The following is a 25,754-nucleotide window of genomic DNA, read 5'->3' as shown; positions in this document are numbered from 1 at the left end:
AGACCGAGTCAACGATGAACTTGAACGGGCGCCATCGGACGTCCGCCCCCAACAAATGCAACGAAAGAAATGAGAAAAAAAAAAAAAAAAAAATTGGTGAATGCTCGCTTAGCATGCGGACGGCCCGGGTTCGATTCCCGGCCGGTGCATCGTTCTGCTGTTCTCGCTATAATGCTGCCGCGCCGATTCCTCGCCTGAGCTGCGTCAGCCTCAGAATGTATAGCAGGATTCGCTGTGAGAGGAACCATACACGCAGCACGCAATAGACCGTACTTGAACGGTCGCATGCTATTTCTGAACTCTGACGTCGGCCTGTCCCAACAGGCCGCTGTGTTCAGGTGCCGCAAGGGCGATGTACTGTAACCTCGGGCAGTGCTGCGTTCCGTTGAAAAAGCTGCGGCAGCAGTTTAATCTAGCAAGTAGGGAAAGCACGTGTAGCAACACAACAGATTCTTGAGAAAGCGCGAACTGTCTATCTCTAATATGAGAGACTTACCAAGTTTTCTGTAACGTTACTTGCAACGTGCCTCGGTAGCGCAGTAGGTAGCGCGTAAGTCTCATAATCTTAAGGTCGTGAGTTCGATCCTCACCCGGGGCATTTAATTTGCTGTACATCATGGCTGAATTAACGGCGTTGCTGTTGCTAGGGAACGAACTTAATTGTCGTTCGTTATCCATAAGGAGTCTACGCCTCAGCGTCAATACGTTTATTTCCAATTATGACAACGTACAACTTTGATCTTTCTCTTCCCTTGTTAGGAGTAAAATAATGAATAGTCAATTTCGGGCTGTGCGCCATGCCAGTCTGTAGGCGCAAATATGCTCGCAAACGGAGAACTGCACTGAGTCCAGATTCAGCACGAAATACGAGAGGAGACGGAGAAAAGCTCACGCTTATCGAGCAAATCCGGTGTGGTCTAGTGGCTAGGATACCTGGCTTTCACCCAGGCGGCCCGGGTTCGGTTCCCGGTACCGGAACGGAAGTTTTTGCGCACACAACGCTCCATGTTTTGGCCTTCGAACTGTCGTTTGTCGCCCACCTTCCGAAGCTTCGACCGAACGTAATCGGGGAAACAGGCACATGATGCAATTACTGTCGGCACCGGAATAAAGGGAGAAGAGGCACTGGTCCGTTGTTGGGCTGCTACCAGCGTCAGTGGGAAGTCGGTGAAGTCGCCAGTTGCGCCAGAAGCCAGAAATTACCGTAGTACGCCTACACACGCGTTCCAGTTATTTACATTGCTTGCAGCCGCTCCATCCACAACGAGCGTGAGCCCGGATAGCTCAGTCGGTAGAGCATTAGGCTTTTAACCTAAGGGTCCAGGGTTCAAGTCCCTGTCCGGGCGAAGATTTTAACGTTTCCGTAATGGCTCGTCTCGTAGCGATGGTAGCCCTGCCGTAATCAGTGCACGGAGTTCGTTTCCTGTCAACATTCTGCGCAGACCCAGGAAACTTGGGTTACGAGCAGTCGTGGCCGAGTGGTTAAGGCGTCTGACTAGAAATCAGATTCCCTCTGGGAGCGTAGGTTCGAGTCCTACCGACTGCGTCGGATTTTTCTTTTTTTGTTTAAGAACAACGAGCAGAAAATTTCGCAGATTGCCTGTCGTTTTGGTACCTCTCCACACCTCGCCTCTCACAGCCGTTTATAGTGCCTGTCCTTTTGATAAGGGCGAATTCCAAGCGTCAGCTTTCGCGTCAGCCGAGCAAAGTCGGACAAGTCGGGACATACTACAGGATGGTCTGCGTGGAGCTACGACGAAAAAAACCTTCATTTAACAGCACGCGGCTCACATACTCATACGAAAAAAACTAGCGCCACTTGCGGTGGCCGGGAATCGAACCCGGATCAACTGCTTGGAAGGCAACTATGCTCACCATTACACCACCACCGCACAGCCGCTGCTCGCAACGCCCCGCTGTGTCGCCTTCCTGCCCGCCAGCAGCGGCCCACGGTGATAGTAGCTGCAGGCGCTTTTCGAGGTAGGAGGGCGCATCCACACGCATTCGGGTAGCGCCTCCACGCACGCTGCGTCTTTGGGCAAGACTAGTCGCCGCGGCCGCAAGGTTACTCACACGATAGAGATGAGCATTCGTTTTAAGGCAGTGTAGTGGAGCACTCCGCGTGTGTAGCACTTTTTTCGGTTGTATCCGACGTCGCTGGGTGGCAATCCCACTTTCCCCTGCAGAAAAGTGCTCGGGCAGCTCGACGAGCATCGCTGGTTCAATGGCATGTGCCTCAGTAGTGCAGTAGGCAGCGCGTAAGTCTCATAATCTTAAGCTTGCCGGCACGATAGCTCAGCGTGTTCGGTCTGAGAGTTATCTGCCCTCTGTAATAAAAGACCGAGTCAACGATGAACTTGAACGGGCGCCATCGGACGTCCGCCCCCAACAATGCAACGAAAGAAATGAGAAAAAAAAAAAAAAAAAATTGGTGAATGCTCGCTTAGCATGCGGACGGCCCGGGTTCGATTCCCGGCCGGTGCATCGTTCTGCTGTTCTCGCTATAATGCTGCCGCGCCGATTCCTCGCCTGAGCTGCGTCAGCCTCAGGAATGTATAGCAGGATTCGCTGTGAGAGGAACCATACACGCAGCACGCAATAGACCGTACTTGAACGGTCGCATGCTATTTCTGAACTCTGACGTCGGCCTGTCCCAACAGGCCGCTGTGTTCAGGTGCCGCAAGGGCGATGTACTGTAACCTCGGGCAGTGCTGCGTTCCGTTGAAAAAGCTGCGGCAGCAGTTTAATCTAGCAAGTAGGGAAAGCACGTGTAGCAACACAACAGATTCTTGAGAAAGCGCGAACTGTCTATCTCTAATATGAGAGACTTACCAAGTTTTCTGTAACGTTACTTGCAACGTGCCTCGGTAGCGCAGTAGGTAGCGCGTAAGTCTCATAATCTTAAGGTCGTGAGTTCGATCCTCACCCGGGGCATTTAATTTGCTGTACATCATGGCTGAATTAACGGCGTTGCTGTTGCTAGGGAACGAACTTAATTGTCGTTCGTTATCCATAAGGAGTCTACGCCTCAGCGTCAATACGTTTATTTCCAATTATGACAACGTACAACTTTGATCTTTCTCTTCCCTTGTTAGGAGTAAAATAATGAATAGTCAATTTCGGGCTGTGCGCCATGCCAGTCTGTAGGCGCAAATATGCTCGCAAACGGAGAAACTGCACTGAGTCCAGATTCAGCACGAAATACGAGAGGAGACGGAGAAAAGCTCACGCTTATCGAGCAAATCCGGTGTGGTCTAGTGGCTAGGATACCTGGCTTTCACCCAGGCGGCCCGGGTTCGGTTCCCGGTACCGGAACGGAAGTTTTTGCGCACACAACGCTCCATGTTTTGGCCTTCGAACTGTCGTTTGTCGCCCACCTTCCGAAGCTTCGACCGAACGTAATCGGGGAAAACAGGCACATGATGCAATTACTGTCGGCACCGGAATAAAGGGAGAAGAGGCACTGGTCCGTTGTTGGGCTGCTACCAGCGTCAGTGGGAAGTCGGTGAAGTCGCCAGTTGCGCCAGAAGCCAGAAATTACCGTAGTACGCCTACACACGCGTTCCAGTTATTTACATTGCTTGCAGCCGCTCCATCCACAACGAGCGTGAGCCCGGATAGCTCAGTCGGTAGAGCATTAGGCTTTTAACCTAAGGGTCCAGGGTTCAAGTCCCTGTCCGGGCGAAGATTTTAACGTTTCCGTAATGGCTCGTCTCGTAGCGATGGTAGCCCTGCCGTAATCAGTGCACGGAGTTCGTTTCCTGTCAACATTCTGCGCAGACCCAGGGAAACTTGGGTTACGAGCAGTCGTGGCCGAGTGGTTAAGGCGTCTGACTAGAAATCAGATTCCCTCTGGGAGCGTAGGTTCGAGTCCTACCGACTGCGTCGGATTTTTCTTTTTTTGTTTAAGAACAACGAGCAGAAAATTTCGCAGATTGCCTGTCGTTTTGGTACCTCTCCACACTCGCCTCTCACAGCCGTTTATAGTGCCTGTCCTTTTGATAAGGGCGAATTCCAAGCGTCAGCTTTCGCGTCAGCCGAGCAAAGTCGGGACAAGTCGGGACATACTACAGGATGGTCTGCGTGGAGCTACGACGAAAAAAACCTTCATTTAACAGCACGCGGCTCACATACTCATACGAAAAAAACTAGCGCCACTTGCGGTGGCCGGGAATCGAACCCGGATCAACTGCTTGGAAGGCAACTATGCTCACCATTACACCACCACCGCACAGCCGCTGCTCGCAACGCCCCGCTGTGTCGCCTTCCTGCCCGCCAGCAGCGGCCCACGGTGATAGTAGCTGCAGGCGCTTTTCGAGGTAGGAGGGCGCATCCACACGCATTCGGGTAGCGCCTCCACGCACGCTGCGTCTTTGGGCAAGACTAGTCGCCGCGGCCGCAAGGTTACTCACACGATAGAGATGAGCATTCGTTTTAAGGCAGTGTAGTGGAGCACTCCGCGTGTGTAGCACTTTTTTCGGTTGTATCCGACGTCGCTGGGTGGCAATCCCACTTTCCCCTGCAGAAAAGTGCTCGGGCAGCTCGACGAGCATCGCTGGTTCAATGGCATGTGCCTCAGTAGTGCAGTAGGCAGCGCGTAAGTCTCATAATCTTAAGGCTTGCCGGCACGATAGCTCAGCGTGTTCGGTCTGAGAGTTATCTGCCCTCTGTAATAAAAGACCGAGTCAACGATGAACTTGAACGGGCGCCATCGGACGTCCGCCCCCAACAAATGCAACGAAAGAAATGAGAAAAAAAAAAAAAAAAAATTGGTGAATGCTCGCTTAGCATGCGGACGGCCCGGGTTCGATTCCCGGCCGGTGCATCGTTCTGCTGTTCTCGCTATAATGCTGCCGCGCCGATTCCTCGCCTGAGCTGCGTCAGCCTCAGGAATGTATAGCAGGATTCGCTGTGAGAGGAACCATACACGCAGCACGCAATAGACCGTACTTGAACGGTCGCATGCTATTTCTGAACTCTGACGTCGGCCTGTCCCAACAGGCCGCTGTGTTCAGGTGCCGCAAGGGCGATGTACTGTAACCTCGGGCAGTGCTGCGTTCCGTTTGAAAAAGCTGCGGCAGCAGTTTAATCTAGCAAGTAGGGAAAGCACGTGTAGCAACACAACAGATTCTTGAGAAAGCGCGAACTGTCTATCTCTAATATGAGAGACTTACCAAGTTTTCTGTAACGTTACTTGCAACGTGCCTCGGTAGCGCAGTAGGTAGCGCGTAAGTCTCATAATCTTAAGGTCGTGAGTTCGATCCTCACCCGGGGCATTTAATTTGCTGTACATCATGGCTGAATTAACGGCGTTGCTGTTGCTAGGGAACGAACTTAATTGTCGTTCGTTATCCATAAGGAGTCTACGCCTCAGCGTCAATACGTTTATTTCCAATTATGACAACGTACAACTTTGATCTTTCTCTTCCCTTGTTAGGAGTAAAATAATGAATAGTCAATTTCGGGCTGTGCGCCATGCCAGTCTGTAGGCGCAAATATGCTCGCAAACGGAGAACTGCACTGAGTCCAGATTCAGCACGAAATACGAGAGGAGACGGAGAAAAGCTCACGCTTATCGAGCAAATCCGGTGTGGTCTAGTGGCTAGGATACCTGGCTTTCACCCAGGCGGCCCGGGTTCGGTTCCCGGTACCGGAACGGAAGTTTTTGCGCACACAACGCTCCATGTTTTGGCCTTCGAACTGTCGTTTGTCGCCCACCTTCCGAAGCTTCGACGAACGTAATCGGGGAAAACAGGCACATGATGCAATTACTGTCGGCACCGGAATAAAGGGAGAAGAGGCACTGGTCCGTTGTTGGGCTGCTACCAGCGTCAGTGGGAAGTCGGTGAAGTCGCCAGTTGCGCCAGAAGCCAGAAATTACCGTAGTACGCCTACACACGCGTTCCAGTTATTTACATTGCTTGCAGCCGCTCCATCCACAACGAGCGTGAGCCCGGATAGCTCAGTCGGTAGAGCATTAGGCTTTTAACCTAAGGGTCCAGGGTTCAAGTCCCTGTCCGGGCGAAGATTTTAACGTTTCCGTAATGGCTCGTCTCGTAGCGATGGTAGCCCTGCCGTAATCAGTGCACGGGAGTTCGTTTCCTGTCAACATTCTGCGCAGACCCAGGGAAACTTGGGTTACGAGCAGTCGTGGCCGAGTGGTTAAGGCGTCTGACTAGAAATCAGATTCCCTCTGGGAGCGTAGGTTCGAGTCCTACCGACTGCGTCGGATTTTTCTTTTTTTGTTTAAGAACAACGAGCAGAAAATTTCGCAGATTGCCTGTCGTTTTGGTACCTCTCCACACCTCGCCTCTCACAGCCGTTTATAGTGCCTGTCCTTTTGATAAGGGCGAATTCCAAGCGTCAGCTTTCGCGTCAGCCGAGCAAAGTCGGGACAAGTCGGGACATACTACAGGATGGTCTGCGTGGAGCTACGACGAAAAAAACCTTCATTTAACAGCACGCGGCTCACATACTCATACGAAAAAAACTAGCGCCACTTGCGGTGGCCGGGAATCGAACCCGGATCAACTGCTTGGAAGGCAACTATGCTCACCATTACACCACCACCGCACAGCCGCTGCTCGCAACGCCCCGCTGTGTCGCCTTCCTGCCCGCCAGCAGCGGCCCACGGTGATAGTAGCTGCAGGCGCTTTTCGAGGTAGGAGGGCGCATCCACACGCATTCGGGTAGCGCCTCCACGCACGCTGCGTCTTTGGGCAAGACTAGTCGCCGCGGCCGCAAGGTTACTCACACGATAGAGATGAGCATTCGTTTTAAGGCAGTGTAGTGGAGCACTCCGCGTGTGTAGCACTTTTTTCGGTTGTATCCGACGTCGCTGGGTGGCAATCCCACTTTCCCCTGCAGAAAAGTGCTCGGGCAGCTCGACGAGCATCGCTGGTTCAATGGCATGTGCCTCAGTAGTGCAGTAGGCAGCGCGTAAGTCTCATAATCTTAAGGCTTGCCGGCACGATAGCTCAGCGTGTTCGGTCTGAGAGTTATCTGCCCTCTGTAATAAAAGACCGAGTCAACGATGAACTTGAACGGGCGCCATCGGACGTCCGCCCCCAACAAATGCAACGAAAGAAATGAGAAAAAAAAAAAAAAAAATTGGTGAATGCTCGCTTAGCATGCGGACGGCCCGGGTTCGATTCCCGGCCGGTGCATCGTTCTGCTGTTCTCGCTATAATGCTGCCGCGCCGATTCCTCGCCTGAGCTGCGTCAGCCTCAGGAATGTATAGCAGGATTCGCTGTGAGAGGAACCATACACGCAGCACGCAATAGACCGTACTTGAACGGTCGCATGCTATTTCTGAACTCTGACGTCGGCCTGTCCCAACAGGCCGCTGTGTTCAGGTGCCGCAAGGGCGATGTACTGTAACCTCGGGCAGTGCTGCGTTCCGTTGAAAAAGCTGCGGCAGCAGTTTAATCTAGCAAGTAGGGAAAGCACGTGTAGCAACACAACAGATTCTTGAGAAAGCGCGAACTGTCTATCTCTAATATGAGAGACTTACCAAGTTTTCTGTAACGTTACTTGCAACGTGCCTCGGTAGCGCAGTAGGTAGCGCGTAAGTCTCATAATCTTAAGGTCGTGAGTTCGATCCTCACCCGGGGCATTTAATTTGCTGTACATCATGGCTGAATTAACGGCGTTGCTGTTGCTAGGGAACGAACTTAATTGTCGTTCGTTATCCATAAGGAGTCTACGCCTCAGCGTCAATACGTTTATTTCCAATTATGACAACGTACAACTTTGATCTTTCTCTTCCCTTGTTAGGAGTAAAATAATGAATAGTCAATTTCGGGCTGTGCGCCATGCCAGTCTGTAGGCGCAAATATGCTCGCAAACGGAGAACTGCACTGAGTCCAGATTCAGCACGAAATACGAGAGGAGACGGAGAAAAGCTCACGCTTATCGAGCAAATCCGGTGTGGTCTAGTGGCTAGGATACCTGGCTTTCACCCAGGAGGCCCGGGTTCGGTTCCCGGTACCGGAACGGAAGTTTTTGCGCACACAACGCTCCATGTTTTGGCCTTCGAACTGTCGTTTGTCGCCCACCTTCCGAAGCTTCGACCGAACGTAATCGGGGAAAACAGGCACATGATGCAATTACTGTCGGCACCGGAATAAAGGGAGAAGAGGCACTGGTCCGTTGTTGGGCTGCTACCAGCGTCAGTGGGAAGTCGGTGAAGTCGCCAGTTGCGCCAGAAGCCAGAAATTACCGTAGTACGCCTACACACGCGTTCCAGTTATTTACATTGCTTGCAGCCGCTCCATCCACAACGAGCGTGAGCCCGGATAGCTCAGTCGGTAGAGCATTAGGCTTTTAACCTAAGGGTCCAGGGTTCAAGTCCCTGTCCGGGCGAAGATTTTAACGTTTCCGTAATGGCTCGTCTCGTAGCGATGGTAGCCCTGCCGTAATCAGTGCACGGAGTTCGTTTCCTGTCAACATTCTGCGCAGACCCAGGGAAACTTGGGTTACGAGCAGTCGTGGCCGAGTGGTTAAGGCGTCTGACTAGAAATCAGATTCCCTCTGGGAGCGTAGGTTCGAGTCCTACCGACTGCGTCGGATTTTTCTTTTTTTGTTTAAGAACAACGAGCAGAAAATTTCGCAGATTGCCTGTCGTTTTGGTACCTCTCCACACCTCGCCTCTCACAGCCGTTTATAGTGCCTGTCCTTTTGATAAGGGCGAATTCCAAGCGTCAGCTTTCGCGTCAGCCGAGCAAAGTCGGGACAAGTCGGGACATACTACAGGATGGTCTGCGTGGAGCTACGACGAAAAAAACCTTCATTTAACAGCACGCGGCTCACATACTCATACGAAAAAAACTAGCGCCACTTGCGGTGGCCGGGAATCGAACCCGGATCAACTGCTTGGAAGGCAACTATGCTCACCATTACACCACCACCGCACAGCCGCTGCTCGCAACGCCCCCGCTGTGTCGCCTTCCTGCCCGCCAGCAGCGGCCCACGGTGATAGTAGCTGCAGGCGCTTTTCGAGGTAGGAGGGCGCATCCACACGCATTCGGGTAGCGCCTCCACGCACGCTGCGTCTTTGGGCAAGACTAGTCGCCGCGGCCGCAAGGTTACTCACACGATAGAGATGAGCATTCGTTTTAAGGCAGTGTAGTGGAGCACTCCGCGTGTGTAGCACTTTTTTCGGTTGTATCCGACGTCGCTGGGTGGCAATCCCACTTTCCCCTGCAGAAAAGTGCTCGGGCAGCTCGACGAGCATCGCTGGTTCAATGGCATGTGCCTCAGTAGTGCAGTAGGCAGCGCGTAAGTCTCATAATCTTAAGGCTTGCCGGCACGATAGCTCAGCGTGTTCGGTCTGAGAGTTATCTGCCCTCTGTAATAAAAGACCGAGTCAACGATGAACTTGAACGGGCGCCATCGGACGTCCGCCCCCAACAAATGCAACGAAAGAAATGAGAAAAAAAAAAAAAAAAATTGGTGAATGCTCGCTTAGCATGCGGACGGCCCGGGTTCGATTCCCGGCCGGTGCATCGTTCTGCTGTTCTCGCTATAATGCTGCCGCGCCGATTCCTCGCCTGAGCTGCGTCAGCCTCAGGAATGTATAGCAGGATTCGCTGTGAGAGGAACCATACACGCAGCACGCAATAGACCGTACTTGAACGGTCGCATGCTATTTCTGAACTCTGACGTCGGCCTGTCCCAACAGGCCGCTGTGTTCAGGTGCCGCAAGGGCGATGTACTGTAACCTCGGGCAGTGCTGCGTTCCGTTGAAAAAGCTGCGGCAGCAGTTTAATCTAGCAAGTAGGGAAAGCACGTGTAGCAACACAACAGATTCTTGAGAAAGCGCGAACTGTCTATCTCTAATATGAGAGACTTACCAAGTTTTCTGTAACGTTACTTGCAACGTGCCTCGGTAGCGCAGTAGGTAGCGCGTAAGTCTCATAATCTTAAGGTCGTGAGTTCGATCCTCACCCGGGGCATTTAATTTGCTGTACATCATGGCTGAATTAACGGCGTTGCTGTTGCTAGGGAACGAACTTAATTGTCGTTCGTTATCCATAAGGAGTCTACGCCTCAGCGTCAATACGTTTATTTCCAATTATGACAACGTACAACTTTGATCTTTCTCTTCCCTTGTTAGGAGTAAAATAATGAATAGTCAATTTCGGGCTGTGCGCCATGCCAGTCTGTAGGCGCAAATATGCTCGCAAACGGAGAACTGCACTGAGTCCAGATTCAGCACGAAATACGAGAGGAGACGGAGAAAAGCTCACGCTTATCGAGCAAATCCGGTGTGGTCTAGTGGCTAGGATACCTGGCTTTCACCCAGGCGGCCCGGGTTCGGTTCCCGGTACCGGAACGGAAGTTTTTGCGCACACAACGCTCCATGTTTTGGCCTTCGAACTGTCGTTTGTCGCCCACCTTCCGAAGCTTCGACCGAACGTAATCGGGGAAAACAGGCACATGATGCAATTACTGTCGGCACCGGAATAAAGGGAGAAGAGGCACTGGTCCGTTGTTGGGCTGCTACCAGCGTCAGTGGGAAGTCGGTGAAGTCGCCAGTTGCGCCAGAAGCCAGAAATTACCGTAGTACGCCTACACACGCGTTCCAGTTATTTACATTGCTTGCAGCCGCTCCATCCACAACGAGCGTGAGCCCGGATAGCTCAGTCGGTAGAGCATTAGGCTTTTAACCTAAGGGTCCAGGGTTCAAGTCCCTGTCCGGGCGAAGATTTTAACGTTTCCGTAATGGCTCGTCTCGTAGCGATGGTAGCCCTGCCGTAATCAGTGCACGGAGTTCGTTTCCTGTCAACATTCTGCGCAGACCCAGGGAAACTTGGGTTACGAGCAGTCGTGGCCGAGTGGTTAAGGCGTCTGACTAGAAATCAGATTCCCTCTGGGAGCGTAGGTTCGAGTCCTACCGACTGCGTCGGATTTTTCTTTTTTTGTTTAAGAACAACGAGCAGAAAATTTCGCAGATTGCCTGTCGTTTTGGTACCTCTCCACACCTCGCCTCTCACAGCCGTTTATAGTGCCTGTCCTTTTGATAAGGGCGAATTCCAAGCGTCAGCTTTCGCGTCAGCCGAGCAAAGTCGGGACAAGTCGGGACATACTACAGGATGGTCTGCGTGGAGCTACGACGAAAAAAACCTTCATTTAACAGCACGCGGCTCACATACTCATACGAAAAAAACTAGCGCCACTTGCGGTGGCCGGGAATCGAACCCGGATCAACTGCTTGGAAGGCAACTATGCTCACCATTACACCACCACCGCACAGCCGCTGCTCGCAACGCCCCGCTGTGTCGCCTTCCTGCCCGCCAGCAGCGGCCCACGGTGATAGTAGCTGCAGGCGCTTTTCGAGGTAGGAGGGCGCATCCACACGCATTCGGGTAGCGCCTCCACGCACGCTGCGTCTTTGGGCAAGACTAGTCGCCGCGGCCGCAAGGTTACTCACACGATAGAGATGAGCATTCGTTTTAAGGCAGTGTAGTGGAGCACTCCGCGTGTGTAGCACTTTTTTCGGTTGTATCCGACGTCGCTGGGTGGCAATCCCACTTTCCCCTGCAGAAAAGTGCTCGGGCAGCTCGACGAGCATCGCTGGTTCAATGGCATGTGCCTCAGTAGTGCAGTAGGCAGCGCGTAAGTCTCATAATCTTAAGGCTTGCCGGCACGATAGCTCAGCGTGTTCGGTCTGAGAGTTATCTGCCCTCTGTAATAAAAGACCGAGTCAACGATGAACTTGAACGGGCGCCATCGGACGTCCGCCCCCAACAAATGCAACGAAAGAAATGAGAAAAAAAAAAAAAAAAATTGGTGAATGCTCGCTTAGCATGCGGACGGCCCGGGTTCGATTCCCGGCCGGTGCATCGTTCTGCTGTTCTCGCTATAATGCTGCCGCGCCGATTCCTCGCCTGAGCTGCGTCAGCCTCAGGAATGTATAGCAGGATTCGCTGTGAGAGGAACCATACACGCAGCACGCAATAGACCGTACTTGAACGGTCGCATGCTATTTCTGAACTCTGACGTCGGCCTGTCCCAACAGGCCGCTGTGTTCAGGTGCCGCAAGGGCGATGTACTGTAACCTCGGGCAGTGCTGCGTTCCGTTGAAAAAGCTGCGGCAGCAGTTTAATCTAGCAAGTAGGGAAAGCACGTGTAGCAACACAACAGATTCTTGAGAAAGCGCGAACTGTCTATCTCTAATATGAGAGACTTACCAAGTTTTCTGTAACGTTACTTGCAACGTGCCTCGGTAGCGCAGTAGGTAGCGCGTAAGTCTCATAATCTTAAGGTCGTGAGTTCGATCCTCACCCGGGGCATTTAATTTGCTGTACATCATGGCTGAATTAACGGCGTTGCTGTTGCTAGGGAACGAACTTAATTGTCGTTCGTTATCCATAAGGAGTCTACGCCTCAGCGTCAATACGTTTATTTCCAATTATGACAACGTACAACTTTGATCTTTCTCTTCCCTTGTTAGGAGTAAAATAATGAATAGTCAATTTCGGGCTGTGCGCCATGCCAGTCTGTAGGCGCAAATATGCTCGCAAACGGAGAACTGCACTGAGTCCAGATTCAGCACGAAATACGAGAGGAGACGGAGAAAAGCTCACGCTTATCGAGCAAATCCGGTGTGGTCTAGTGGCTAGGATACCTGGCTTTCACCCAGGAGGCCCGGGTTCGGTTCCCGGTACCGGAACGGAAGTTTTTGCGCACACAACGCTCCATGTTTTGGCCTTCGAACTGTCGTTTGTCGCCCACCTTCCGAAGCTTCGACCGAACGTAATCGGGGAAAACAGGCACATGATGCAATTACTGTCGGCACCGGAATAAAGGGAGAAGAGGCACTGGTCCGTTGTTGGGCTGCTACCAGCGTCAGTGGGAAGTCGGTGAAGTCGCCAGTTGCGCCAGAAGCCAGAAATTACCGTAGTACGCCTACACACGCGTTCCAGTTATTTACATTGCTTGCAGCCGCTCCATCCACAACGAGCGTGAGCCCGGATAGCTCAGTCGGTAGAGCATTAGGCTTTTAACCTAAGGGTCCAGGGTTCAAGTCCCTGTCCGGGCGAAGATTTTAACGTTTCCGTAATGGCTCGTCTCGTAGCGATGGTAGCCCTGCCGTAATCAGTGCACGGAGTTCGTTTCCTGTCAACATTCTGCGCAGACCCAGGGAAACTTGGGTTACGAGCAGTCGTGGCCGAGTGGTTAAGGCGTCTGACTAGAAATCAGATTCCCTCTGGGAGCGTAGGTTCGAGTCCTACCGACTGCGTCGGATTTTTCTTTTTTTGTTTAAGAACAACGAGCAGAAAATTTCGCAGATTGCCTGTCGTTTTGGTACCTCTCCACACCTCGCCTCTCACAGCCGTTTATAGTGCCTGTCCTTTTGATAAGGGCGAATTCCAAGCGTCAGCTTTCGCGTCAGCCGAGCAAAGTCGGGACAAGTCGGGACATACTACAGGATGGTCTGCGTGGAGCTACGACGAAAAAAACCTTCATTTAACAGCACGCGGCTCACATACTCATACGAAAAAAACTAGCGCCACTTGCGGTGGCCGGGAATCGAACCCGGATCAACTGCTTGGAAGGCAACTATGCTCACCATTACACCACCACCGCACAGCCGCTGCTCGCAACGCCCCGCTGTGTCGCCTTCCTGCCCGCCAGCAGCGGCCCACGGTGATAGTAGCTGCAGGCGCTTTTCGAGGTAGGAGGGCGCATCCACACGCATTCGGGTAGCGCCTCCACGCACGCTGCGTCTTTGGGCAAGACTAGTCGCCGCGGCCGCAAGGTTACTCACACGATAGAGATGAGCATTCGTTTTAAGGCAGTGTAGTGGAGCACTCCGCGTGTGTAGCACTTTTTTCGGTTGTATCCGACGTCGCTGGGTGGCAATCCCACTTTCCCCTGCAGAAAAGTGCTCGGGCAGCTCGACGAGCATCGCTGGTTCAATGGCATGTGCCTCAGTAGTGCAGTAGGCAGCGCGTAAGTCTCATAATCTTAAGGCTTGCCGGCACGATAGCTCAGCGTGTTCGGTCTGAGAGTTATCTGCCCTCTGTAATAAAAGACCGAGTCAACGATGAACTTGAACGGGCGCCATCGGACGTCCGCCCCCAACAAATGCAACGAAAGAAATGAGAAGAAAAAAAAAAAAAAATTGGTGAATGCTCGCTTAGCATGCGGACGGCCCGGGTTCGATTCCCGGCCGGTGCATCGTTCTGCTGTTCTCGCTATAATGCTGCCGCGCCGATTCCTCGCCTGAGCTGCGTCAGCCTCAGGAATGTATAGCAGGATTCGCTGTGAGAGGAACCATACACGCAGCACGCAATAGACCGTACTTGAACGGTCGCATGCTATTTCTGAACTCTGACGTCGGCCTGTCCCAACAGGCCGCTGTGTTCAGGTGCCGCAAGGGCGATGTACTGTAACCTCGGGCAGTGCTGCGTTCCGTTGAAAAAGCTGCGGCAGCAGTTTAATCTAGCAAGTAGGGAAAGCACGTGTAGCAACACAACAGATTCTTGAGAAAGCGCGAACTGTCTATCTCTAATATGAGAGACTTACCAAGTTTTCTGTAACGTTACTTGCAACGTGCCTCGGTAGCGCAGTAGGTAGCGCGTAAGTCTCATAATCTTAAGGTCGTGAGTTCGATCCTCACCCGGGGCATTTAATTTGCTGTACATCATGGCTGAATTAACGGCGTTGCTGTTGCTAGGGAACGAACTTAATTGTCGTTCGTTATCCATAAGGAGTCTACGCCTCAGCGTCAATACGTTTATTTCCAATTATGACAACGTACAACTTTGATCTTTCTCTTCCCTTGTTAGGAGTAAAATAATGAATAGTCAATTTCGGGCTGTGCGCCATGCCAGTCTGTAGGCGCAAATATGCTCGCAAACGGAGAACTGCACTGAGTCCAGATTCAGCACGAAATACGAGAGGAGACGGAGAAAAGCTCACGCTTATCGAGCAAATCCGGTGTGGTCTAGTGGCTAGGATACCTGGCTTTCACCCAGGCGGCCCGGGTTCGGTTCCCGGTACCGGAACGGAAGTTTTTGCGCACACAACGCTCCATGTTTTGGCCTTCGAACTGTCGTTTGTCGCCCACCTTCCGAAGCTTCGACCGAACGTAATCGGGGAAAACAGGCACATGATGCAATTACTGTCGGCACCGGAATAAAGGGAGAAGAGGCACTGGTCCGTTGTTGGGCTGCTACCAGCGTCAGTGGGAAGTCGGTGAAGTCGCCAGTTGCGCCAGAAGCCAGAAATTACCGTAGTACGCCTACACACGCGTTCCAGTTATTTACATTGCTTGCAGCCGCTCCATCCACAACGAGCGTGAGCCCGGATAGCTCAGTCGGTAGAGCATTAGGCTTTTAACCTAAGGGTCCAGGGTTCAAGTCCCTGTCCGGGCGAAGATTTTAACGTTTCCGTAATGGCTCGTCTCGTAGCGATGGTAGCCCTGCCGTAATCAGTGCACGGAGTTCGTTTCCTGTCAACATTCTGCGCAGACCCAGGGAAACTTGGGTTACGAGCAGTCGTGGCCGAGTGGTTAAGGCGTCTGACTAGAAATCAGATTCCCTCTGGGAGCGTAGGTTCGAGTCCTACCGACTGCGTCGGATTTTTCTTTTTTTGTTTAAGAACAACGAGCAGAAAATTTCGCAGATTGCCTGTCGTTTTGGTACCTCTCCACACCTCGCCTCTCACAGCCGTTTATAGTGCCTGTCCTTTTGATAAGGGCGAATTCCAAGCGTCAGCTTTCGCGTCAGCCGAGCAAAGTCGGGACAAGTCGGGACATACTACAGGATGGTCTGCGTGGAGCTACGACGAAAAAAACCTTCATTTAACAGCACGCGGCTCACATACTCATACGAAAAAAACTAGCGCCACTTGCGGTGGCCGGGAATCGAACCCGGATCAACTGCTTGGAAGGCAACTATGCTCACCATTACACCACCACCGCACAGCCGCTGCTCGCAACGCCCCGCTGTGTCGCCTTCCTGCCCGCCAGCAGCGGCCCACGGTGATAGTAGCTGCAGGCGCTTTTCGAGGTAGGAGGGCGCATCCACACGCATTCGGGTAGCGCCTCCACGCACGCTGCGTCTTTGGGCAAGACTAGTCGCCGCGGCCGCAAGGTTACTCACACGATAGAGATGAGCATTCGTTTTAAGGCAGTGTAGTGGAGCACTCCGCGTGTGTAGCACTTTTTTCGGTTGTATCCGACGTCGCTGGGTGGCAATCCCACTTTCCCCTGCAGAAAAGTGCTCGGGCAGCTCGACGAGCATCGCTGGTTCAATGGCATGTGCCTCAGTAGTGCAGTAGGCAGCGCGTAAGTCTCATAATCTTAAGGCTTGCCGGCACGATAGCTCAGCGTGTTCGGTCTGAGAGTTATCTGCCCTCTGTAATAAAAGACCGAGTCAACGATGAACTTGAACGGGCGCCATCGGACGTCCGCCCCCAACAAATGCAACGAAAGAAATGAGAAAAAAAAAAAAAAAATTGGTGAATGCTCGCTTAGCATGCGGACGGCCCGGGTTCGATTCCCGGCCGGTGCATCGTTCTGCTGTTCTCGCTATAATGCTGCCGCGCCGATTCCTCGCCTGAGCTGCGTCAGCCTCAGGAATGTATAGCAGGATTCGCTGTGAGAGGAACCATACACGCAGCACGCAATAGACCGTACTTGAACGGTCGCATGCTATTTCTGAACTCTGACGTCGGCCTGTCCCAACAGGCCGCTGTGTTCAGGTGCCGCAAGGGCGATGTACTGTAACCTCGGGCAGTGCTGCGTTCCGTTGAAAAAGCTGCGGCAGCAGTTTAATCTAGCAAGTAGGGAAAGCACGTGTAGCAACACAACAGATTCTTGAGAAAGCGCGAACTGTCTATCTCTAATATGAGAGACTTACCAAGTTTTCTGTAACGTTACTTGCAACGTGCCTCGGTAGCGCAGTAGGTAGCGCGTAAGTCTCATAATCTTAAGGTCGTGAGTTCGATCCTCACCCGGGGCATTTAATTTGCTGTACATCATGGCTGAATTAACGGCGTTGCTGTTGCTAGGGAACGAACTTAATTGTCGTTCGTTATCCATAAGGAGTCTACGCCTCAGCGTCAATACGTTTATTTCCAATTATGACAACGTACAACTTTGATCTTTCTCTTCCCTTGTTAGGAGTAAAATAATGAATAGTCAATTTCGGGCTGTGCGCCATGCCAGTCTGTAGGCGCAAATATGCTCGCAAACGGAGAACTGCACTGAGTCCAGATTCAGCACGAAATACGAGAGGAGACGGAGAAAAGCTCACGCTTATCGAGCAAATCCGGTGTGGTCTAGTGGCTAGGATACCTGGCTTTCACCCAGGCGGCCCGGGTTCGGTTCCCGGTACCGGAACGGAAGTTTTTGCGCACACAACGCTCCATGTTTTGGCCTTCGAACTGTCGTTTGTCGCCCACCTTCCGAAGCTTCGACCGAACGTAATCGGGGAAAACAGGCACATGATGCAATTACTGTCGGCACCGGAATAAAGGGAGAAGAGGCACTGGTCCGTTGTTGGGCTGCTACCAGCGTCAGTGGGAAGTCGGTGAAGTCGCCAGTTGCGCCAGAAGCCAGAAATTACCGTAGTACGCCTACACACGCGTTCCAGTTATTTACATTGCTTGCAGCCGCTCCATCCACAACGAGCGTGAGCCCGGATAGCTCAGTCGGTAGAGCATTAGGCTTTTAACCTAAGGGTCCAGGGTTCAAGTCCCTGTCCGGGCGAAGATTTTAACGTTTCCGTAATGGCTCGTCTCGTAGCGATGGTAGCCCTGCCGTAATCAGTGCACGGAGTTCGTTTCCTGTCAACATTCTGCGCAGACCCAGGGAAACTTGGGTTACGAGCAGTCGTGGCCGAGTGGTTAAGGCGTCTGACTAGAAATCAGATTCCCTCTGGGAGCGTAGGTTCGAGTCCTACCGACTGCGTCGGATTTTTCTTTTTTTGTTTAAGAACAACGAGCAGAAAATTTCGCAGATTGCCTGTCGTTTTGGTACCTCTCCACACCTCGCCTCTCACAGCCGTTTATAGTGCCTGTCCTTTTGATAAGGGCGAATTCCAAGCGTCAGCTTTCGCGTCAGCCGAGCAAAGTCGGGACAAGTCGGGACATACTACAGGATGGTCTGCGTGGAGCTACGACGAAAAAAACCTTCATTTAACAGCACGCGGCTCACATACTCATACGAAAAAAACTAGCGCCACTTGCGGTGGCCGGGAATCGAACCCGGATCAACTGCTTGGAAGGCAACTATGCTCACCATTACACCACCACCGCACAGCCGCTGCTCGCAACGCCCCGCTGTGTCGCCTTCCTGCCCGCCAGCAGCGGCCCACGGTGATAGTAGCTGCAGGCGCTTTTCGAGGTAGGAGGGCGCATCCACACGCATTCGGGTAGCGCCTCCACGCACGCTGCGTCTTTGGGCAAGACTAGTCGCCGCGGCCGCAAGGTTACTCACACGATAGAGATGAGCATTCGTTTTAAGGCAGTGTAGTGGAGCACTCCGCGTGTGTAGCACTTTTTTCGGTTGTATCCGACGTCGCTGGGTGGCAATCCCACTTTCCCCTGCAGAAAAGTGCTCGGGCAGCTCGACGAGCATCGCTGGTTCAATGGCATGTGCCTCAGTAGTGCAGTAGGCAGCGCGTAAGTCTCATAATCTTAAGGCTTGCCGGCACGATAGCTCAGCGTGTTCGGTCTGAGAGTTATCTGCCCTCTGTAATAAAAGACCGAGTCAACGATGAACTTGAACGGGCGCCATCGGACGTCCGCCCCCAACAAATGCAACGAAAGAAATGAGAAGAAAAAAAAAAAAAAATTGGTGAATGCTCGCTTAGCATGCGGACGGCCCGGGTTCGATTCCCGGCCGGTGCATCGTTCTGCTGTTCTCGCTATAATGCTGCCGCGCCGATTCCTCGCCTGAGCTGCGTCAGCCTCAGGAATGTATAGCAGGATTCGCTGTGAGAGGAACCATACACGCAGCACGCAATAGACCGTACTTGAACGGTCGCATGCTATTTCTGAACTCTGACGTCGGCCTGTCCCAACAGGCCGCTGTGTTCAGGTGCCGCAAGGGCGATGTACTGTAACCTCGGGCAGTGCTGCGTTCCGTTGAAAAAGCTGCGGCAGCAGTTTAATCTAGCAAGTAGGGAAAGCACGTGTAGCAACACAACAGATTCTTGAGAAAGCGCGAACTGTCTATCTCTAATATGAGAGACTTACCAAGTTTTCTGTAACGTTACTTGCAACGTGCCTCGGTAGCGCAGTAGGTAGCGCGTAAGTCTCATAATCTTAAGGTCGTGAGTTCGATCCTCACCCGGGGCATTTAATTTGCTGTACATCATGGCTGAATTAACGGCGTTGCTGTTGCTAGGGAACGAACTTAATTGTCGTTCGTTATCCATAAGGAGTCTACGCCTCAGCGTCAATACGTTTATTTCCAATTATGACAACGTACAACTTTGATCTTTCTCTTCCCTTGTTAGGAGTAAAATAATGAATAGTCAATTTCGGGCTGTGCGCCATGCCAGTCTGTAGGCGCAAATATGCTCGCAAACGGAGAACTGCACTGAGTCCAGATTCAGCACGAAATACGAGAGGAGACGGAGAAAAGCTCACGCTTATCGAGCAAATCCGGTGTGGTCTAGTGGCTAGGATACCTGGCTTTCACCCAGGCGGCCCGGGTTCGGTTCCCGGTACCGGAACGGAAGTTTTTGCGCACACAACGCTCCATGTTTTGGCCTTCGAACTGTCGTTTGTCGCCCACCTTCCGAAGCTTCGACCGAACGTAATCGGGGAAAACAGGCACATGATGCAATTACTGTCGGCACCGGAATAAAGGGAGAAGAGGCACTGGTCCGTTGTTGGGCTGCTACCAGCGTCAGTGGGAAGTCGGTGAAGTCGCCAGTTGCGCCAGAAGCCAGAAATTACCGTAGTACGCCTACACACGCGTTCCAGTTATTTACATTGCTTGCAGCCGCTCCATCCACAACGAGCGTGAGCCCGGATAGCTCAGTCGGTAGAGCATTAGGCTTTTAACCTAAGGGTCCAGGGTTCAAGTCCCTGTCCGGGCGAAGATTTTAACGTTTCCGTAATGGCTCGTCTCGTAGCGATGGTAGCCCTGCCGTAATCAGTGCACGGAGTTCGTTTCCTGTCAACATTCTGCGCAGACCCAGGGAAACTTGGGTTACGAGCAGTCGTGGCCGAGTGGTTAAGGCGTCTGACTAGAAATCAGATTCCCTCTGGGAGCGTAGGTTCGAGTCCTACCGACTGCGTCGGATTTTTCTTTTTTTGTTTAAGAACAACGAGCAGAAAATTTCGCAGATTGCCTGTCGTTTTGGTACCTCTCCACACCTCGCCTCTCACAGCCGTTTATAGTGCCTGTCCTTTTGATAAGGGCGAATTCCAAGCGTCAGCTTTCGCGTCAGCCGAGCAAAGTCGGGACAAGTCGGGACATACTACAGGATGGTCTGCGTGGAGCTACGACGAAAAAAACCTTCATTTAACAGCACGCGGCTCACATACTCATACGAAAAAAACTAGCGCCACTTGCGGTGGCCGGGAATCGAACCCGGATCAACTGCTTGGAAGGCAACTATGCTCACCATTACACCACCACCGCACAGCCGCTGCTCGCAACGCCCCGCTGTGTCGCCTTCCTGCCCGCCAGCAGCGGCCCACGGTGATAGTAGCTGCAGGCGCTTTTCGAGGTAGGAGGGCGCATCCACACGCATTCGGGTAGCGCCTCCACGCACGCTGCGTCTTTGGGCAAGACTAGTCGCCGCGGCCGCAAGGTTACTCACACGATAGAGATGAGCATTCGTTTTAAGGCAGTGTAGTGGAGCACTCCGCGTGTGTAGCACTTTTTTCGGTTGTATCCGACGTCGCTGGGTGGCAATCCCACTTTCCCCTGCAGAAAAGTGCTCGGGCAGCTCGACGAGCATCGCTGGTTCAATGGCATGTGCCTCAGTAGTGCAGTAGGCAGCGCGTAAGTCTCATAATCTTAAGGCTTGCCGGCACGATAGCTCAGCGTGTTCGGTCTGAGAGTTATCTGCCCTCTGTAATAAAAGACCGAGTCAACGATGAACTTGAACGGGCGCCATCGGACGTCCGCCCCCAACAAATGCAACGAAAGAAATGAGAAAAAAAAAAAAAAAATTGGTGAATGCTCGCTTAGCATGCGGACGGCCCGGGTTCGATTCCCGGCCGGTGCATCGTTCTGCTGTTCTCGCTATAATGCTGCCGCGCCGATTCCTCGCCTGAGCTGCGTCAGCCTCAGGAATGTATAGCAGGATTCGCTGTGAGAGGAACCATACACGCAGCACGCAATAGACCGTACTTGAACGGTCGCATGCTATTTCTGAACTCTGACGTCGGCCTGTCCCAACAGGCCGCTGTGTTCAGGTGCCGCAAGGGCGATGTACTGTAACCTCGGGCAGTGCTGCGTTCCGTTGAAAAAGCTGCGGCAGCAGTTTAATCTAGCAAGTAGGGAAAGCACGTGTAGCAACACAACAGATTCTTGAGAAAGCGCGAACTGTCTATCTCTAATATGAGAGACTTACCAAGTTTTCTGTAACGTTACTTGCAACGTGCCTCGGTAGCGCAGTAGGTAGCGCGTAAGTCTCATAATCTTAAGGTCGTGAGTTCGATCCTCACCCGGGGCATTTAATTTGCTGTACATCATGGCTGAATTAACGGCGTTGCTGTTGCTAGGGAACGAACTTAATTGTCGTTCGTTATCCATAAGGAGTCTACGCCTCAGCGTCAATACGTTTATTTCCAATTATGACAACGTACAACTTTGATCTTTCTCTTCCCTTGTTAGGAGTAAAATAATGAATAGTCAATTTCGGGCTGTGCGCCATGCCAGTCTGTAGGCGCAAATATGCTCGCAAACGGAGAACTGCACTGAGTCCAGATTCAGCACGAAATACGAGAGGAGACGGAGAAAAGCTCACGCTTATCGAGCAAATCCGGTGTGGTCTAGTGGCTAGGATACCTGGCTTTCACCCAGGAGGCCCGGGTTCGGTTCCCGGTACCGGAACGGAAGTTTTTGCGCACACAACGCTCCATGTTTTGGCCTTCGAACTGTCGTTTGTCGCCCACCTTCCGAAGCTTCGACCGAACGTAATCGGGGAAAACAGGCACATGATGCAATTACTGTCGGCACCGGAATAAAGGGAGAAGAGGCACTGGTCCGTTGTTGGGCTGCTACCAGCGTCAGTGGGAAGTCGGTGAAGTCGCCAGTTGCGCCAGAAGCCAGAAATTACCGTAGTACGCCTACACACGCGTTCCAGTTATTTACATTGCTTGCAGCCGCTCCATCCACAACGAGCGTGAGCCCGGATAGCTCAGTCGGTAGAGCATTAGGCTTTTAACCTAAGGGTCCAGGGTTCAAGTCCCTGTCCGGGCGAAGATTTTAACGTTTCCGTAATGGCTCGTCTCGTAGCGATGGTAGCCCTGCCGTAATCAGTGCACGGAGTTCGTTTCCTGTCAACATTCTGCGCAGACCCAGGGAAACTTGGGTTACGAGCAGTCGTGGCCGAGTGGTTAAGGCGTCTGACTAGAAATCAGATTCCCTCTGGGAGCGTAGGTTCGAGTCCTACCGACTGCGTCGGATTTTTCTTTTTTTGTTTAAGAACAACGAGCAGAAAATTTCGCAGATTGCCTGTCGTTTTGGTACCTCTCCACACCTCGCCTCTCACAGCCGTTTATAGTGCCTGTCCTTTTGATAAGGGCGAATTCCAAGCGTCAGCTTTCGCGTCAGCCGAGCAAAGTCGGGACAAGTCGGGACATACTACAGGATGGTCTGCGTGGAGCTACGACGAAAAAAACCTTCATTTAACAGCACGCGGCTCACATACTCATACGAAAAAAACTAGCGCCACTTGCGGTGGCCGGGAATCGAACCCGGATCAACTGCTTGGAAGGCAACTATGCTCACCATTACACCACCACCGCACAGCCGCTGCTCGCAACGCCCCGCTGTGTCGCCTTCCTGCCCGCCAGCAGCGGCCCACGGTGATAGTAGCTGCAGGCGCTTTTCGAGGTAGGAGGGCGCATCCACACGCATTCGGGTAGCGCCTCCACGCACGCTGCGTCTTTGGGCAAGACTAGTCGCCGCGGCCGCAAGGTTACTCACACGATAGAGATGAGCATTCGTTTTAAGGCAGTGTAGTGGAGCACTCCGCGTGTGTAGCACTTTTTTCGGTTGTATCCGACGTCGCTGGGTGGCAATCCCACTTTCCCCTGCAGAAAAGTGCTCGGGCAGCTCGACGAGCATCGCTGGTTCAATGGCATGTGCCTCAGTAGTGCAGTAGGCAGCGCGTAAGTCTCATAATCTTAAGGCTTGCCGGCACGATAGCTCAGCGTGTTCGGTCTGAGAGTTATCTGCCCTCTGTAATAAAAGACCGAGTCAACGATGAACTTGAACGGGCGCCATCGGACGTCCGCCCCCAACAAATGCAACGAAAGAAATGAGAAGAAAAAAAAAAAAAAATTGGTGAATGCTCGCTTAGCATGCGGACGGCCCGGGTTCGATTCCCGGCCGGTGCATCGTTCTGCTGTTCTCGCTATAATGCTGCCGCGCCGATTCCTCGCCTGAGCTGCGTCAGCCTCAGGAATGTATAGCAGGATTCGCTGTGAGAGGAACCATACACGCAGCACGCAATAGACCGTACTTGAACGGTCGCATGCTATTTCTGAACTCTGACGTCGGCCTGTCCCAACAGGCCGCTGTGTTCAGGTGCCGCAAGGGCGATGTACTGTAACCTCGGGCAGTGCTGCGTTCCGTTGAAAAAGCTGCGGCAGCAGTTTAATCTAGCAAGTAGGGAAAGCACGTGTAGCAACACAACAGATTCTTGAGAAAGCGCGAACTGTCTATCTCTAATATGAGAGACTTACCAAGTTTTCTGTAACGTTACTTGCAACGTGCCTCGGTAGCGCAGTAGGTAGCGCGTAAGTCTCATAATCTTAAGGTCGTGAGTTCGATCCTCACCCGGGGCATTTAATTTGCTGTACATCATGGCTGAATTAACGGCGTTGCTGTTGCTAGGGAACGAACTTAATTGTCGTTCGTTATCCATAAGGAGTCTACGCCTCAGCGTCAATACGTTTATTTCCAATTATGACAACGTACAACTTTGATCTTTCTCTTCCCTTGTTAGGAGTAAAATAATGAATAGTCAATTTCGGGCTGTGCGCCATGCCAGTCTGTAGGCGCAAATATGCTCGCAAACGGAGAACTGCACTGAGTCCAGATTCAGCACGAAATACGAGAGGAGACGGAGAAAAGCTCACGCTTATCGAGCAAATCCGGTGTGGTCTAGTGGCTAGGATACCTGGCTTTCACCCAGGAGGCCCGGGTTCGGTTCCCGGTACCGGAACGGAAGTTTTTGCGCACACAACGCTCCATGTTTTGGCCTTCGAACTGTCGTTTGTCGCCCACCTTCCGAAGCTTCGACCGAACGTAATCGGGGAAAACAGGCACATGATGCAATTACTGTCGGCACCGGAATAAAGGGAGAAGAGGCACTGGTCCGTTGTTGGGCTGCTACCAGCGTCAGTGGGAAGTCGGTGAAGTCGCCAGTTGCGCCAGAAGCCAGAAATTACCGTAGTACGCCTACACACGCGTTCCAGTTATTTACATTGCTTGCAGCCGCTCCATCCACAACGAGCGTGAGCCCGGATAGCTCAGTCGGTAGAGCATTAGGCTTTTAACCTAAGGGTCCAGGGTTCAAGTCCCTGTCCGGGCGAAGATTTTAACGTTTCCGTAATGGCTCGTCTCGTAGCGATGGTAGCCCTGCCGTAATCAGTGCACGGAGTTCGTTTCCTGTCAACATTCTGCGCAGACCCAGGGAAACTTGGGTTACGAGCAGTCGTGGCCGAGTGGTTAAGGCGTCTGACTAGAAATCAGATTCCCTCTGGGAGCGTAGGTTCGAGTCCTACCGACTGCGTCGGATTTTTCTTTTTTTGTTTAAGAACAACGAGCAGAAAATTTCGCAGATTGCCTGTCGTTTTGGTACCTCTCCACACCTCGCCTCTCACAGCCGTTTATAGTGCCTGTCCTTTTGATAAGGGCGAATTCCAAGCGTCAGCTTTCGCGTCAGCCGAGCAAAGTCGGGACAAGTCGGGACATACTACAGGATGGTCTGCGTGGAGCTACGACGAAAAAAACCTTCATTTAACAGCACGCGGCTCACATACTCATACGAAAAAAACTAGCGCCACTTGCGGTGGCCGGGAATCGAACCCGGATCAACTGCTTGGAAGGCAACTATGCTCACCATTACACCACCACCGCACAGCCGCTGCTCGCAACGCCCCGCTGTGTCGCCTTCCTGCCCGCCAGCAGCGGCCCACGGTGATAGTAGCTGCAGGCGCTTTTCGAGGTAGGAGGGCGCATCCACACGCATTCGGGTAGCGCCTCCACGCACGCTGCGTCTTTGGGCAAGACTAGTCGCCGCGGCCGCAAGGTTACTCACACGATAGAGATGAGCATTCGTTTTAAGGCAGTGTAGTGGAGCACTCCGCGTGTGTAGCAGTTTTTTCGGTTGTATCCGACGTCGCTGGGTGGCAATCCCACTTTCCCCTGCAGAAAAGTGCTCGGGCAGCTCGACGAGCATCGCTGGTTCAATGGCATGTGCCTCAGTAGTGCAGTAGGCAGCGCGTAAGTCTCATAATCTTAAGGCTTGCCGGCACGATAGCTCAGCGTGTTCGGTCTGAGAGTTATCTGCCCTCTGTAATAAAAGACCGAGTCAAC

General features: G+C 52.5%; 55 non-coding genes across 55 annotated transcripts; 44 read left to right on the top strand and 11 right to left on the bottom strand.

Moving 5' to 3' along the window:
• The first annotated feature begins 525 nt into the window (after positions 1-525).
• On the top strand, positions 526-598 carry Trnam-cau. Its single transcript has one exon. It is a non-coding gene; the product is annotated as a tRNA-Met (tRNA).
• A 308-nt stretch (positions 599-906) lies between these two features.
• Positions 907-978, top strand: Trnae-uuc. Its single transcript has one exon. It is a non-coding gene; the product is annotated as a tRNA-Glu (tRNA).
• A 295-nt stretch (positions 979-1,273) lies between these two features.
• Trnak-uuu lies at positions 1,274-1,346 on the top strand. The gene has a single exon. It is a non-coding gene; the product is annotated as a tRNA-Lys (tRNA).
• A 118-nt stretch (positions 1,347-1,464) lies between these two features.
• Trnas-aga lies at positions 1,465-1,546 on the top strand. The gene has a single exon. It is a non-coding gene; the product is annotated as a tRNA-Ser (tRNA).
• A 274-nt stretch (positions 1,547-1,820) lies between these two features.
• Positions 1,821-1,892, bottom strand: Trnag-ucc. The gene has a single exon. It is a non-coding gene; the product is annotated as a tRNA-Gly (tRNA).
• Positions 1,893-2,861: 969 nt separating this feature from the next.
• On the top strand, positions 2,862-2,934 carry Trnam-cau. Its single transcript has one exon. It is a non-coding gene; the product is annotated as a tRNA-Met (tRNA).
• A 309-nt stretch (positions 2,935-3,243) lies between these two features.
• Positions 3,244-3,315, top strand: Trnae-uuc. The gene has a single exon. It is a non-coding gene; the product is annotated as a tRNA-Glu (tRNA).
• Positions 3,316-3,611: 296 nt separating this feature from the next.
• Trnak-uuu lies at positions 3,612-3,684 on the top strand. Its single transcript has one exon. It is a non-coding gene; the product is annotated as a tRNA-Lys (tRNA).
• Positions 3,685-3,803: 119 nt separating this feature from the next.
• Trnas-aga lies at positions 3,804-3,885 on the top strand. The gene has a single exon. It is a non-coding gene; the product is annotated as a tRNA-Ser (tRNA).
• A 274-nt stretch (positions 3,886-4,159) lies between these two features.
• Positions 4,160-4,231, bottom strand: Trnag-ucc. The gene has a single exon. It is a non-coding gene; the product is annotated as a tRNA-Gly (tRNA).
• Positions 4,232-5,203: 972 nt separating this feature from the next.
• Positions 5,204-5,276, top strand: Trnam-cau. Its single transcript has one exon. It is a non-coding gene; the product is annotated as a tRNA-Met (tRNA).
• Positions 5,277-5,584: 308 nt separating this feature from the next.
• Trnae-uuc lies at positions 5,585-5,656 on the top strand. Its single transcript has one exon. It is a non-coding gene; the product is annotated as a tRNA-Glu (tRNA).
• A 295-nt stretch (positions 5,657-5,951) lies between these two features.
• Trnak-uuu lies at positions 5,952-6,024 on the top strand. Its single transcript has one exon. It is a non-coding gene; the product is annotated as a tRNA-Lys (tRNA).
• Positions 6,025-6,144: 120 nt separating this feature from the next.
• On the top strand, positions 6,145-6,226 carry Trnas-aga. The gene has a single exon. It is a non-coding gene; the product is annotated as a tRNA-Ser (tRNA).
• A 275-nt stretch (positions 6,227-6,501) lies between these two features.
• On the bottom strand, positions 6,502-6,573 carry Trnag-ucc. Its single transcript has one exon. It is a non-coding gene; the product is annotated as a tRNA-Gly (tRNA).
• A 970-nt stretch (positions 6,574-7,543) lies between these two features.
• Trnam-cau lies at positions 7,544-7,616 on the top strand. Its single transcript has one exon. It is a non-coding gene; the product is annotated as a tRNA-Met (tRNA).
• Positions 7,617-7,924: 308 nt separating this feature from the next.
• Trnae-uuc lies at positions 7,925-7,996 on the top strand. Its single transcript has one exon. It is a non-coding gene; the product is annotated as a tRNA-Glu (tRNA).
• Positions 7,997-8,292: 296 nt separating this feature from the next.
• On the top strand, positions 8,293-8,365 carry Trnak-uuu. Its single transcript has one exon. It is a non-coding gene; the product is annotated as a tRNA-Lys (tRNA).
• Positions 8,366-8,484: 119 nt separating this feature from the next.
• Trnas-aga lies at positions 8,485-8,566 on the top strand. Its single transcript has one exon. It is a non-coding gene; the product is annotated as a tRNA-Ser (tRNA).
• A 275-nt stretch (positions 8,567-8,841) lies between these two features.
• Trnag-ucc lies at positions 8,842-8,913 on the bottom strand. The gene has a single exon. It is a non-coding gene; the product is annotated as a tRNA-Gly (tRNA).
• Positions 8,914-9,884: 971 nt separating this feature from the next.
• Positions 9,885-9,957, top strand: Trnam-cau. Its single transcript has one exon. It is a non-coding gene; the product is annotated as a tRNA-Met (tRNA).
• A 308-nt stretch (positions 9,958-10,265) lies between these two features.
• Positions 10,266-10,337, top strand: Trnae-uuc. Its single transcript has one exon. It is a non-coding gene; the product is annotated as a tRNA-Glu (tRNA).
• Positions 10,338-10,633: 296 nt separating this feature from the next.
• Positions 10,634-10,706, top strand: Trnak-uuu. The gene has a single exon. It is a non-coding gene; the product is annotated as a tRNA-Lys (tRNA).
• Positions 10,707-10,825: 119 nt separating this feature from the next.
• Trnas-aga lies at positions 10,826-10,907 on the top strand. Its single transcript has one exon. It is a non-coding gene; the product is annotated as a tRNA-Ser (tRNA).
• Positions 10,908-11,182: 275 nt separating this feature from the next.
• On the bottom strand, positions 11,183-11,254 carry Trnag-ucc. The gene has a single exon. It is a non-coding gene; the product is annotated as a tRNA-Gly (tRNA).
• A 970-nt stretch (positions 11,255-12,224) lies between these two features.
• On the top strand, positions 12,225-12,297 carry Trnam-cau. The gene has a single exon. It is a non-coding gene; the product is annotated as a tRNA-Met (tRNA).
• A 308-nt stretch (positions 12,298-12,605) lies between these two features.
• Trnae-uuc lies at positions 12,606-12,677 on the top strand. The gene has a single exon. It is a non-coding gene; the product is annotated as a tRNA-Glu (tRNA).
• Positions 12,678-12,973: 296 nt separating this feature from the next.
• Positions 12,974-13,046, top strand: Trnak-uuu. Its single transcript has one exon. It is a non-coding gene; the product is annotated as a tRNA-Lys (tRNA).
• A 119-nt stretch (positions 13,047-13,165) lies between these two features.
• Positions 13,166-13,247, top strand: Trnas-aga. Its single transcript has one exon. It is a non-coding gene; the product is annotated as a tRNA-Ser (tRNA).
• Positions 13,248-13,522: 275 nt separating this feature from the next.
• On the bottom strand, positions 13,523-13,594 carry Trnag-ucc. The gene has a single exon. It is a non-coding gene; the product is annotated as a tRNA-Gly (tRNA).
• Positions 13,595-14,565: 971 nt separating this feature from the next.
• Trnam-cau lies at positions 14,566-14,638 on the top strand. Its single transcript has one exon. It is a non-coding gene; the product is annotated as a tRNA-Met (tRNA).
• Positions 14,639-14,946: 308 nt separating this feature from the next.
• Trnae-uuc lies at positions 14,947-15,018 on the top strand. Its single transcript has one exon. It is a non-coding gene; the product is annotated as a tRNA-Glu (tRNA).
• Positions 15,019-15,314: 296 nt separating this feature from the next.
• Trnak-uuu lies at positions 15,315-15,387 on the top strand. The gene has a single exon. It is a non-coding gene; the product is annotated as a tRNA-Lys (tRNA).
• Positions 15,388-15,506: 119 nt separating this feature from the next.
• Trnas-aga lies at positions 15,507-15,588 on the top strand. Its single transcript has one exon. It is a non-coding gene; the product is annotated as a tRNA-Ser (tRNA).
• A 275-nt stretch (positions 15,589-15,863) lies between these two features.
• Trnag-ucc lies at positions 15,864-15,935 on the bottom strand. The gene has a single exon. It is a non-coding gene; the product is annotated as a tRNA-Gly (tRNA).
• Positions 15,936-16,904: 969 nt separating this feature from the next.
• Positions 16,905-16,977, top strand: Trnam-cau. The gene has a single exon. It is a non-coding gene; the product is annotated as a tRNA-Met (tRNA).
• A 308-nt stretch (positions 16,978-17,285) lies between these two features.
• Trnae-uuc lies at positions 17,286-17,357 on the top strand. Its single transcript has one exon. It is a non-coding gene; the product is annotated as a tRNA-Glu (tRNA).
• Positions 17,358-17,653: 296 nt separating this feature from the next.
• On the top strand, positions 17,654-17,726 carry Trnak-uuu. The gene has a single exon. It is a non-coding gene; the product is annotated as a tRNA-Lys (tRNA).
• A 119-nt stretch (positions 17,727-17,845) lies between these two features.
• Trnas-aga lies at positions 17,846-17,927 on the top strand. The gene has a single exon. It is a non-coding gene; the product is annotated as a tRNA-Ser (tRNA).
• Positions 17,928-18,202: 275 nt separating this feature from the next.
• Positions 18,203-18,274, bottom strand: Trnag-ucc. The gene has a single exon. It is a non-coding gene; the product is annotated as a tRNA-Gly (tRNA).
• Positions 18,275-19,245: 971 nt separating this feature from the next.
• Trnam-cau lies at positions 19,246-19,318 on the top strand. Its single transcript has one exon. It is a non-coding gene; the product is annotated as a tRNA-Met (tRNA).
• Positions 19,319-19,626: 308 nt separating this feature from the next.
• Trnae-uuc lies at positions 19,627-19,698 on the top strand. The gene has a single exon. It is a non-coding gene; the product is annotated as a tRNA-Glu (tRNA).
• A 296-nt stretch (positions 19,699-19,994) lies between these two features.
• Positions 19,995-20,067, top strand: Trnak-uuu. The gene has a single exon. It is a non-coding gene; the product is annotated as a tRNA-Lys (tRNA).
• Positions 20,068-20,186: 119 nt separating this feature from the next.
• On the top strand, positions 20,187-20,268 carry Trnas-aga. Its single transcript has one exon. It is a non-coding gene; the product is annotated as a tRNA-Ser (tRNA).
• Positions 20,269-20,543: 275 nt separating this feature from the next.
• Positions 20,544-20,615, bottom strand: Trnag-ucc. The gene has a single exon. It is a non-coding gene; the product is annotated as a tRNA-Gly (tRNA).
• A 969-nt stretch (positions 20,616-21,584) lies between these two features.
• Positions 21,585-21,657, top strand: Trnam-cau. Its single transcript has one exon. It is a non-coding gene; the product is annotated as a tRNA-Met (tRNA).
• Positions 21,658-21,965: 308 nt separating this feature from the next.
• On the top strand, positions 21,966-22,037 carry Trnae-uuc. The gene has a single exon. It is a non-coding gene; the product is annotated as a tRNA-Glu (tRNA).
• Positions 22,038-22,333: 296 nt separating this feature from the next.
• Positions 22,334-22,406, top strand: Trnak-uuu. The gene has a single exon. It is a non-coding gene; the product is annotated as a tRNA-Lys (tRNA).
• A 119-nt stretch (positions 22,407-22,525) lies between these two features.
• Positions 22,526-22,607, top strand: Trnas-aga. The gene has a single exon. It is a non-coding gene; the product is annotated as a tRNA-Ser (tRNA).
• A 275-nt stretch (positions 22,608-22,882) lies between these two features.
• Positions 22,883-22,954, bottom strand: Trnag-ucc. The gene has a single exon. It is a non-coding gene; the product is annotated as a tRNA-Gly (tRNA).
• Positions 22,955-23,925: 971 nt separating this feature from the next.
• Positions 23,926-23,998, top strand: Trnam-cau. Its single transcript has one exon. It is a non-coding gene; the product is annotated as a tRNA-Met (tRNA).
• A 308-nt stretch (positions 23,999-24,306) lies between these two features.
• On the top strand, positions 24,307-24,378 carry Trnae-uuc. The gene has a single exon. It is a non-coding gene; the product is annotated as a tRNA-Glu (tRNA).
• Positions 24,379-24,674: 296 nt separating this feature from the next.
• Positions 24,675-24,747, top strand: Trnak-uuu. Its single transcript has one exon. It is a non-coding gene; the product is annotated as a tRNA-Lys (tRNA).
• Positions 24,748-24,866: 119 nt separating this feature from the next.
• On the top strand, positions 24,867-24,948 carry Trnas-aga. Its single transcript has one exon. It is a non-coding gene; the product is annotated as a tRNA-Ser (tRNA).
• A 275-nt stretch (positions 24,949-25,223) lies between these two features.
• On the bottom strand, positions 25,224-25,295 carry Trnag-ucc. Its single transcript has one exon. It is a non-coding gene; the product is annotated as a tRNA-Gly (tRNA).
• Between the last annotated feature and the right edge of the window lie 459 nt (positions 25,296-25,754).

Source organism: Schistocerca piceifrons, unplaced genomic scaffold (genome assembly GCF_021461385.2).
Source record: "Schistocerca piceifrons isolate TAMUIC-IGC-003096 unplaced genomic scaffold, iqSchPice1.1 HiC_scaffold_1040, whole genome shotgun sequence".
Lineage (NCBI taxonomy): Eukaryota > Metazoa > Arthropoda > Insecta > Orthoptera > Acrididae > Schistocerca > Schistocerca piceifrons.
This window is presented reverse-complemented; position numbering and strand designations above follow the sequence as displayed.